This window comes from Gossypium hirsutum, chromosome A03 (assembly GCF_007990345.1).
Source record: "Gossypium hirsutum isolate 1008001.06 chromosome A03, Gossypium_hirsutum_v2.1, whole genome shotgun sequence".
NCBI lineage: Eukaryota > Viridiplantae > Streptophyta > Magnoliopsida > Malvales > Malvaceae > Gossypium > Gossypium hirsutum.
Window position 1 is genome coordinate 65,219,423 of NC_053426.1, and position 10,710 is coordinate 65,230,132.

The following is a 10,710-nucleotide window of genomic DNA, read 5'->3' on the forward strand; positions in this document are numbered from 1 at the left end:
ATTTGGCTATCGAATTAAAATGTATATGAAAATTATATGATGATGCATGAGATTGTGTATTTATGAACATATGAACTAGGTTAATATTAATTATTTGGCTTGGAAGTTAATTGATAATTTGTTACCATGAATATAAAAGTATTCGGCCAAGTGATAAATATGAATGAGTATATTTTTATAATATTGATTTTATATGTTTAGATCCAAATGTTTTATAATAATGTGCTTTGGTTTGGTTTAATTAAATTGATGATATTTTTGGGTTGCTCATTTGCTTATGACTTACTAAGCTATAAATAGCTTACTTTATGTTTATGTGTGTGTTTGTTTTATATATTTTGGAGTCAAGATACGAGCTCGGGGATCATCGTCAAAGTTAATCACACTATCGACTATTTTTGGTACAATAAAGGTTTAAACTTGGATCTATGGCATGTATAAGCTAGCTTAGTTTTGGATAAGAGTAATGTGATGTATATATTAAGCTATGCGAAAATAGCTAATATAACAAGTGATAATATGAATTTAGTCATACTTATATATGTTATATGCATGGAATATGGTTGATGAATTTGAATGTGTTTTCGTTGAATCAATTTGGTATATGCATGAATATGAGGTATGTTTGTTAGGCTACTCGTAGTAAAAGAAATGATGCAAGGATGTTTTACATTTTGTATTAATAATTATTTTAGGTTGATGAGTGAGTTTAGATAAATGTTGGATTTGGATAATGAATTTGTATGATTGATGATTCGACACTCGCATGTATGTTTATATATATATAGTATGTGTGAAATGTTTGTTATTTGTTAACGGTTTTAAGAGAAATGTTCTATGGATGATTTTAGTTGAATAAGTTCAACGGTAATGTGCATTTGATTAATTTAAGATATATGTATGAAATGTACGATAATATGGATGGATGCATTTCGGTTACTAAGGTCGAAAATGGTTTATTATGTGATATTCATTACATGTTTTCATAAGCTATGAAATGACTTAATCATACAGTGAAATTCGGTTATTTGGTGTGTTTGTGTTGACACAAATTTTGATACATAAATTGACTTAATAAATTTACTCGGAATTGATAAATGACATAAGTACATATACAGCTAATAATAGTTATATTAAAAATATGTATAACATGTGTGATTGTGAATTACATTAAAGTAATGAAATTATGTATATGAGTTTAAGATTAGCAACTTAGAATGTGAAATGGATAATCGTAATGTTATTTGTTGTGCTCAAGAGAATTTTTGTTCCTATGATCTGCTGCACATATACTAATAGCAAATTTTGTAACTAGGCATATTATATGAATTGAACTTTGAATATATGGATTAGATACTATGAAAAGTTTTATGTGTGTATAGTATTAAAGAAAGACAACATTGTTACAGAGTGTAGCATATTTAAATAGTATGTTTCAAATATTCATTTTCTATATTGAAAACTTATTGTGTGATTAGCAATTCTGTTATAAGATATTAAAATTGGTTATATGCCAGTTAAATAAAGCTAGATTGTGTTATTTTTGTATGAAAAGTTTTATGCGTGTATAGTATTAAAGAAAGACAACATTGTTACATAGTGTAGCATATTTAAATAGTATGTTTCAAATATTCAATTTCTATATTGAAAACTTATTGTGTGATTAGCAATTATGTTATAAGATATTAAAATTGGTTATATGCCGGTTAAATAAAGCTAGATTGTGTTATTTTTGTAATATTGTTTTATGAATTTATATACTGAAGTTATAAATGTGTATTTCTGAACTTGGTTTGATTGACTATGTGAAGGTGAGAAAGTTTTATCCTTTTCGGTAATGTTTCATAACCCAATCTGACGACGGATACGAGTTAGGGGTGTTACAGTTTTTCTAAATTTGAGATGTCTTCCTTTTATATTATGAACTAAATTTCCTAGATACCTAGGGAAGATGAAACCTAAGATGGATCTTATTATTTAATATTCTAAATTTAATGATAAATACTTATTCTTGTTCTTAATTATGTGTTATTAATTCGTGCTTTAATATTTTTAGGATATTATTCCAAGTTTGATGTGCTTATTCAGTGGAGCAAAAGTCCCTGTTTAAAAGTAGATCTCACATAATTAAGCGAAGTTGCATCCAACCCTAGAAATAGGGTGACATAAATCTGCCGGATTAGAGTCAAATCTAATAAGGGAATCCATAGATCGAGTTAATGCAACGATAAGGGTTTTAATTAGAAAGAGATTTCGATTAATCAACCTAGAGTCAGTTGTTCTTAGTCTCGAAAGAGATATTAACATAAATTAGGGATTTCTATGGATCAAGACAAGTGAATAAATTGTTTGATTCAGAGTGAATAATAAGTGAAATGTAGGTGGATTCTTCCTTGGGTATTGCCTTTATTATTGGTTTATTCAATTATTTTCTTCACTCTCTGTCGCTTGCAGTAGTTAATAAGTTAGTTAATTTTAAATTGGAACAAACCCCTTATATTTTAGGCTAAATAATAGAAAGAAAGTTAATACTAGTACTTTTAGTCCTTGTGGATACGATATTCTGGACTCACCATAACTATATTACCATTCGATAGGTGTGCTTGCCTTAGTCGTGATCGTACTCTAGTTTAGTGGTTCATAAAATGATCATCAAGTTTTTGGCGTCGTTGCTGGGAACTAAGATATTAGGAATGCTTGATTTTTATTAATTTAGTCATTTTTATTTTATTGCATTTTATTTTTGTTTTAGTTTTATTTTTAATTAGTAACTTTCCTTTTTTTTTGCTTCTGGCAAGTTCTTGCAGTTTATGACTAGAAGAAACCCATCAGGACCTCTACATTTTGACAGTGAAATTGAAAGCACGGCTTGTAGAAATCGTAGAGAAATAAGACGAAGTCTACAGTATATAGAGGAAGAGCAGAGCACAAGGACGAAACCAATAAGACCGAGGTGATGGCTGAAAATCAGAATAATCTGCTACCTCCTGTGGTTGTCGCAAATCCTGTGAATTAGAATCCTGCTCCTCATACTATGTACGACTATACTAAGCTTAATTTAGCGGGGCCTGAATCGAGTATTGTAAGACCTTCAATTGCTGCAAATAATTTTGAACTGAAACCTAGCACTATACAAATGATTCAACAGTTTGTTCAGTTTGATGGTTTGTAGGATGAATACCCAAATACTCATTTGGCCAACTTCTTAAAGTTCTGTGATACTTTCAAAATAAATGGCGTTTCTGATGATGCCATTCGCCTTCGGTTATTTCCCTTTTCATTGAGGAATAAAGCTAAACAGTGGTTGAACTCATTACCACGAGGTTCCATCACTACTTGGGAACAAATGACCGAAAAGTTTTTACTAAAGTATTTTCTGTCGGCTAAAATGGAAAAGTTGAGGAATGATATCTTTTCTTTTGTGCAGATGGATTTAGAAACTCTTTACGATGCATGGGAGAGGTATAAAGACATATTAAGAAAGTGCCCTCACCATGGGTTACCTTTATGGCTACAGGTTCAAACTTTTTACAACGGTTTGAACCCCTTAACTAGGTAGTTGACCGATGCAGCTTCCAGCGGGACTCTAAATAACAAAACAACTAAGGAGGCTTATGAGTTCATTGAAGAGATGTCACTGAATAATTATCAATGGCAAGTCATGAGGACAAAGCCTACAAAATCCGCTGGTGTTTTCAACCTCGACATGGTCACTATGTTATCAGACCAGGTAGAGCTCTTAAATAAAAAGATTGATGGTTTATGTATCCCTACGCAGGTACATCCAGTGATGTAGTGTGACACAAGTGGAGGAGGAATGAATAATCCATAATGCTTAGCCTACGACCCTAGCAATACGAACGAACAAGTCAATTATATGGGTAACAATTCTGGACCTCAAAATAACCCTTATAGTAATACTTACAATGCAGGTTGGAGGAACCATCCCAATTTCTCTTGGGGTGGTCAAGGCAATCAAAGACCACAAACCCCTCGAGGCTTTCAACCACCTTACTAGTAGGAAAAGAAGCTGAAACCTTGAGGAGATGCTAACGAAATTCATCTCAGTGTCAGAAACACGTTTCCAAAACACTAAAACAGTGCTTAAAAATCAGCAAGCGTTGATTCAAGGGCTCAAGAATCAAATAGGTCAGCTTGCTAAGTTGATCTCTGAAAGACCACAAGGTAGCTTGCCTAGCAATACCGAGACTAACCCAAGAGAGCAACTCCATGCGATTATTATTCTAGATGAAGAAGGGTCAGTTGATTCCAAACCAGAACCAAGGCAAGAAGGCGTGGTAAGTAAAGATAAGGTGGATAAAAGCTAGAATAAACAAAAACCAGTGAACAGAGAATATACACCTCACGTTCCATACCCTAATGCGACAAAGAAAGACTGTATAGATGAACAATTCGGTAAATTTCTTAAACTTTTGAAAAAGTTACACATTAACTTACCGTTCATTGAAGCTCTTTCGCAGATGCCCAACTTAGTAAAATTTTTAAAAGAGCTTTTGGCAAACAAACGCAAGTTAGATGATTCGTCACATGTGGAGTTAAATATAGTTTGCTTAGCGATTCTACAAAACAAACTACCTAACAAGTTGAAAGATCTAGGGAGTTTTACTATTCCCTGTTTAATTGGTAGTTTAAATATTGATAATTATTTAGCTGATTCAGGGGCAAGTATAAATGTCATGCCTTATAAAATGTTCAAATGACTAGGTCTTGGGAAACCTAAACAAACTAGGATGAGTATTCAACTGGCAGGCAAAACTATTAGATTTCCTAGGGGTATTGTTGAGGATGTACTCGTTAAGATTGATAAATTTATATTCCCAGTCGACTTTGTTGCTCTAGACATGGATGAGGATAGTGACTTACCTTTAATTCTAGGTCGGCCCTTTTTAGCAACTGCCAGAACTATCATAGATGTTGGTACAGGTGATCTAACGCTTTGTGTAGGTGATGAAACAATCACTGTTCAGGCTCGTGATTCTCTTAAGACATCGAGTGATAAAGGTAATATTCTAAATCCTGACAATAAGAATAATCAAGCGGTTCAACCCTCTTTGCAGAAAACACTTTTGAGAAGCATAAATGAGCCACGTTCTAGTTTATGCACTAATGATGGAACCATCCATGAAACAGAATGCTACAGATAGATGAACTAGATGAATGCGGACTTATGGCAAGGAGGAGTAGAAACAACACCATGTTGAATTTAAGAATGAGTCGAATCACTTTAAGGTCAGGGATCAGGTATTGTTGGATAAAATGGACCCTCGAGTTGTCACTTCAAAGTCTAATGTAGACAGAGCAACTCCCTTCACGGTACTAACTATTTTCCCCTACGATACAGTCGAGGTAACACTTACTAAATTCGAAACTTTTGAGGTAAATAGTACTCGAATCAAACCTTATTTTGATAGAATTGATAGCAGGGATGAGGAGTCTCAACTCCTTAAACCACTATGACCATGCGAAATTGAGGTAAGTCTAGGTTAGACTTTAAATAAGTGCTTCTCGGGAGGCAACCCGAGCACTAACACCACTAACTAATTTATTTTTATCTATTTTCCATGTTTAAATACAAGTTTTTGACCCACATGGCCTGGAAATATGGGCGTGGCCCAAGTCGTGTGCTCTAATAGAGGTTAAACAGTGAGTTACATGGCTTGGGTCACGTGACCTGGACACATGGGCATGTCTTTGGCCGTGTAGAAATAGGGCTTAAATCACCAAAAATCAACAGACACGGGCTAAAAGAGGCCACATGGGCGTGCGACATTGCTGTGTGACCCACATTGCCTGGACACACGGACGTGGCCTAGGCCGTGTGAAAACTGGAGCTAAATTTTAAAATTTTAAACAAGTCAGAGATCTACACGGGCAAGGCATACAGCCGTCTGTTCGGGTACACGGGCGTGGGAGAAGCAAACAATGTAGCACACGGCCGTGCGAAACGGACGTGTGACCCACATGGCCTGGACACACGAGCGTGTCCAAGGCCGTGTGACGAACAGGCTATTAATTCCTCGATGAACACGGGCTGGAAGTCGAGTTACTCAGGCCTGTGACACGGCCGTGTGCCCTAACATGGGTCGTTACACGATTGTGTCCAATTTAAAACCCCCAAACCCCTTCCCCTACCCCTTCTTTCCCTTTCTTTCCCTTTTCCCCTCTTTCCTTCCATTTTCCTGTTTCCCTCCGAACCGCCACACCCACAACCATCCCACCACCATCACTGACCCCTACGCCGTTCGTACCTCCAATCACCGGCCATCGGTTCTCCTTTCTCTTCCCTTTACTTCTATCTATTAATTTATTTCCTTATTTCTATTATTACTCTTAGTCTATTATTTTTTTCTCTTATTATTATTGTTTTCTTATTATTTATTTAGTCATTATTATGAGTTTCTTTATTTACTGATTATGATTGTTTAATTTCTTGAATTTTCATTCTTCATATCTGGCCATGTGTTAACTTTCTTTCATATTTTATCCATTTCAGCAAGTTTGCTCTTATTTGATGATATTTTCTTCTATCATTTAGTTAGTTAGATAGCTACTATTCTCATGATTATTTTTGTTATTTGTTGAATTATATTATTTCCATTAGAGTCTTGTTGCTAGGTTTTAGTTGACTTTTCTTGTTAATATGTTTCTTTCTAGTCTTCTTGCTTATTATTAGTACTCCCTAGGTTTCAGCATATTGTTTATTTGTTTGTTTATTGTCCTCATTCAATTATTATCATTATTATTATTATTTTCTATTTTTTCTATTGGTTTATTTATTTATTTTTGTTCGCTCTTTGGCAGGTACATTATGACGAACACTCGAGGTAAATCCAAAGTCGCCGTCTCCGCTTCAAAAAAGCGGAAGGGTCCTGGCGCGACTTCCTCGAGCGCCACTGCCGAGGTTCGTCATCCTTACCTTCGATTCTCCATGGACCCACCTGAGGACTTATTCCAGCTCCTGCGCGTGCAACCACTCAGTTTGGGCCGATGCATTGAATGGGCTGCGTTGGAGTAGGTCGGACTAGCTAATGAGGCCCGCGCTTTCATTACTACAGCACCCTGGAACCATTTCTTTGACATCGTCGAGCCCACATATATGGAGCTTACTTTGGAGTTTTGCTCGACATTTTACCTTCAGTGCGTGATGTCATCGCATGATGAGCACAGTACCATTACATTTTGACTTGGTGGCTTGGTGTGACATATGAGCATCCCTGAGTATGGCGCAGTTTTGGGCATCTACACCGATGAGTTTATGGGTGCGAAAAACTTTCTTCACCTTCACCGTCACATATATTACTCACATTCATGCTGTTGGACTGATCTCATAGCCAGTGTAACACCACAAGCCCGGCCTAGACGTTACGGTCGAATCCGGTGTGTCACATTACCTACCACTAACTAAGTTACCTAGTTTACTAAAGTTTGGGTGAGCTTTGCAAAAACCATTAATGATGTTTTAAGAGAAATGTTCCGATTCACTAGTGTGAGTCCTATCCATTATCGATTGTTAAGGGTTTAGAAAAACGTGAGTTTCGTTGTACTTTGAAAAAGTTTCGTTTCGAAGACGTTTGGTTGTCGTGTCGATTTGAACCAAGTAATTTTTGATAAACCCAGAGTTAACCAATTTCAAGGAATCAATTTAAGTGATGTGAATCTCAAGTCGAAAATGATTTAAGTAATTTAAAAACCCAAAATAAAAATAATAGAGCGACCTTATTACAAGTTTAACCAAAATAGAAATAATCAAAAATAAATGCGAAAATTAAAAAGGAAGCTACTTGAAACTTATTTAAAACCAGAAATTTAATCTTCGTGGCCACTCTGAATCCCGCCCAGCTCCAAGTCCACCAACTAGGGCTTACCTGCAAGGTTGGAAGAGAAAGGGGGTGAGTTTGGAAAACTCAGTGTAAATAGAAAACCCATCTAAAGCCCAAGTCAGCTCAAGCCCATTGGGCCTAAGCCCTATTCAGTTAACTGCAGGTATTGGCGCAAAGCCCTTTTCAAAATATGCTAAACTGGGCCTTAGCCGCTTTTCAGATAACAGTATGGCCCGTAGGTCCATTCCAGAACAGAACAGACATATTCGTGTATGCAAGCCCAACCCAACCTATAACCAGCCGCTACACTCCACCCATACCAGCCCTCCACTCCATGTGGGGAGTAGCTCAACCCACCCAGCCCTACACGCCACAGTTGCAGCATAGCTGCTAAGATATCAATAAGTTGAGGCAAAGCCTCCAGTACGTGGTCAAGCCACTTTCAATACTTCCTCCATCAATAACCCAGTCCCATGCATCAGATAATAATAACATGGCATGCAGTAAATAGTAACAGTCAAACATGCATTCAGGTTAACCCTAAACCCTAGGGGTATATCAGTAATTTTGCTCCTTGGAGTAAAACTGTAAACTTTTCACCTATAAAGGTATTTCAGTAATTTTATCAGTTTTAAGGGTTCTCATGAATGTTACAGTCCTTACTAGCCCATTTGTCATCGCAGTAATTTATTTATCTCAATTTCACAATTTTAGCCACTGGGCCCTAAAACCCCTAATGGGCCCTACAGTGTCCATTAGTAATTTAAGCCCATTTAATTCAAGTTTACCGATTTAAGCAGTTTCGATTCTACAGTCTAACAGAACATACTTATTGCCTATTTTTTTATATTATAATTATTTTATTATTTACCCGTATGGGCCCAATTTTAGCCTATCGAGGCCCAATTACTGAAGTGCACGAAACTTCACACACGACTAACTTACCACTTGTGATTTCAGATCTAATGATTTCTAAACATCTTGTGAGCACTCGCACACTCACAAGCCCACGAAATGCCAGAATTTCAGCATTTCAACTTTTACCGAATTGAACTATGAGGGGGTGTTCGATACTCACCTGTTTCGCGACGATTGCTACTGAGATCCCTTACGATGTCCTACAATTGATTACCACAATTCTTAGATTGCAACCCACAACAACCAATCTCAATATCCAGCAACCCATATTCGAACCATCCCTCTAAAGACTTTAGAATCTTACCTTTTTGCCGAAAACCGATGACTAGATCTAAGTCTAGTTGTTCCAAAGATCCAAGCCTCCGATCAAACCTCTAGAAGACAGTAATCACCAAAAGAAATCGTCGGTTAAAGACCCTTAAAGCCATATGCCCAAATCGACAGCCTCCCTAGATTTTAGGGACTTCGGCTTTTCTAAATTGTAAAATAAGACTAGATCTGAGGTGATGAGCACTTACCACTTATTCCTCTTTGATTTCTACGCAGATCTGATGCAGATCTATCCTCTAAACGATAGTAGAACTTGAATCCAGGAGATCTGAAGTTTCGGCTATAAGTCCCTAAATCTATGGTATTTCGACTTTTTAAGTGGTGAAGAAGATGACGATTTGAGGCTATAACTTTGAGGTAATGTTGCTGATAGATACTAAGGGTTTAGAGAAGATGAAAGTTGATCAAAAAGAACAAAAATAACTGAAGGATTTTGGCTTAGAGAAATCGGCACAAGAAGTGAGTTTTTGGGATTTCGGCTTTTATGGTAATCGGCTATGGAGGTTTTGTGGAGGATGGGACTCACAGAGGAGGTGAGTAAGGTGATCAAAACGTTTCGGCTAGAAGAAAAAAGCAAAAAGGAAGAAAGAAAATAGAGGACAAAGAGAGGAAGAAGAAATCGGCACCAAGGAGAAGGGATTTGCGTTTTCGGCTTTTGTGAGAACTCATAAAGGATGAATGACAGTGAAAGCTTTCAGGTGGCCAACCCTAATTCTCCAAGACAGAAAAAGAAAAGAACCTAACCCTACTATCAACCAAAAAAATCAGCCCAACCTCCCTAAGGCCCTTGCCGAAATTCACTTAAGTAATCACATGCCCGACACATGCCTAAAATTAAAAAGTAACAATATGCCTACCTTGCAACTTGAACCCTGGACTTTTAATTCCTTCCCAGACGTCATTTCTTTAGGAATTTAGTGGCACCACCTTGCCACTTTACCAAGGCCTTATTTTTGTCATAATTTACAAAGTTCTTCTTAAAAGCCCACTTAACCAAGTCTCCTATTCACTTAAAATCCAACCTTGATATTTTACCGTGTTTAACTTAGGCTTGGGCCTTCTAATGGCCTACTAACACATTTAAACACAATTCCAATATTCAGAACACCAAAATTTCAAAATTTACCAAAAATCACAGAAACCCGGAAAATCCCAAAAATCTGGGCACTACAACTCTACCCCCCTTAAAAAAATTTCGGCCTCGAAATTTACCTGATCCAAATAATTGAGGGTATTGTTGACGCATAATCTCTTTTGAATCCCAAGTAGCCTCTTCCCTTCCATGGTTACGCCACAGTACTTTCACCAATGGAACCGACTTCCTTTTTAAAACTTTAACCTCTCGATCTAAAATTTGCACGGGTTCCTCCTCAAAGGTCAAATCAGTCTTTACTTCAATCTCCTCCACTGGCACAACATGTGAAGGATCCGATTGATATCGTCTCAACATGGACACATGAAAGACGTCATGGATTCTGTCCAACTCCGGTAGTAACTCTAACTGATATGCTGCTGGCCCTACCCGTTTAAGAACCTGATAAGGCCCTATAAACCGCGGACTCAGTTTGCCTTTCTTGCCTAACCTCAAGATCTTCTTCCAAGGTGAAACCTTCAAGAAAAC

At 36.9% G+C, this 10,710-nt stretch overlaps 1 non-coding gene across 1 annotated transcript; it reads right to left on the minus strand.

Moving 5' to 3' along the window:
• Positions 1-3,394: 3,394 nt before the first annotated feature.
• On the minus strand, positions 3,395-3,501 carry LOC121225731 (small nucleolar RNA R71). The gene has a single exon (XR_005923594.1). It is a non-coding gene; the product is annotated as a small nucleolar RNA R71 (small nucleolar RNA).
• Positions 3,502-10,710: the final 7,209 nt, after the last annotated feature.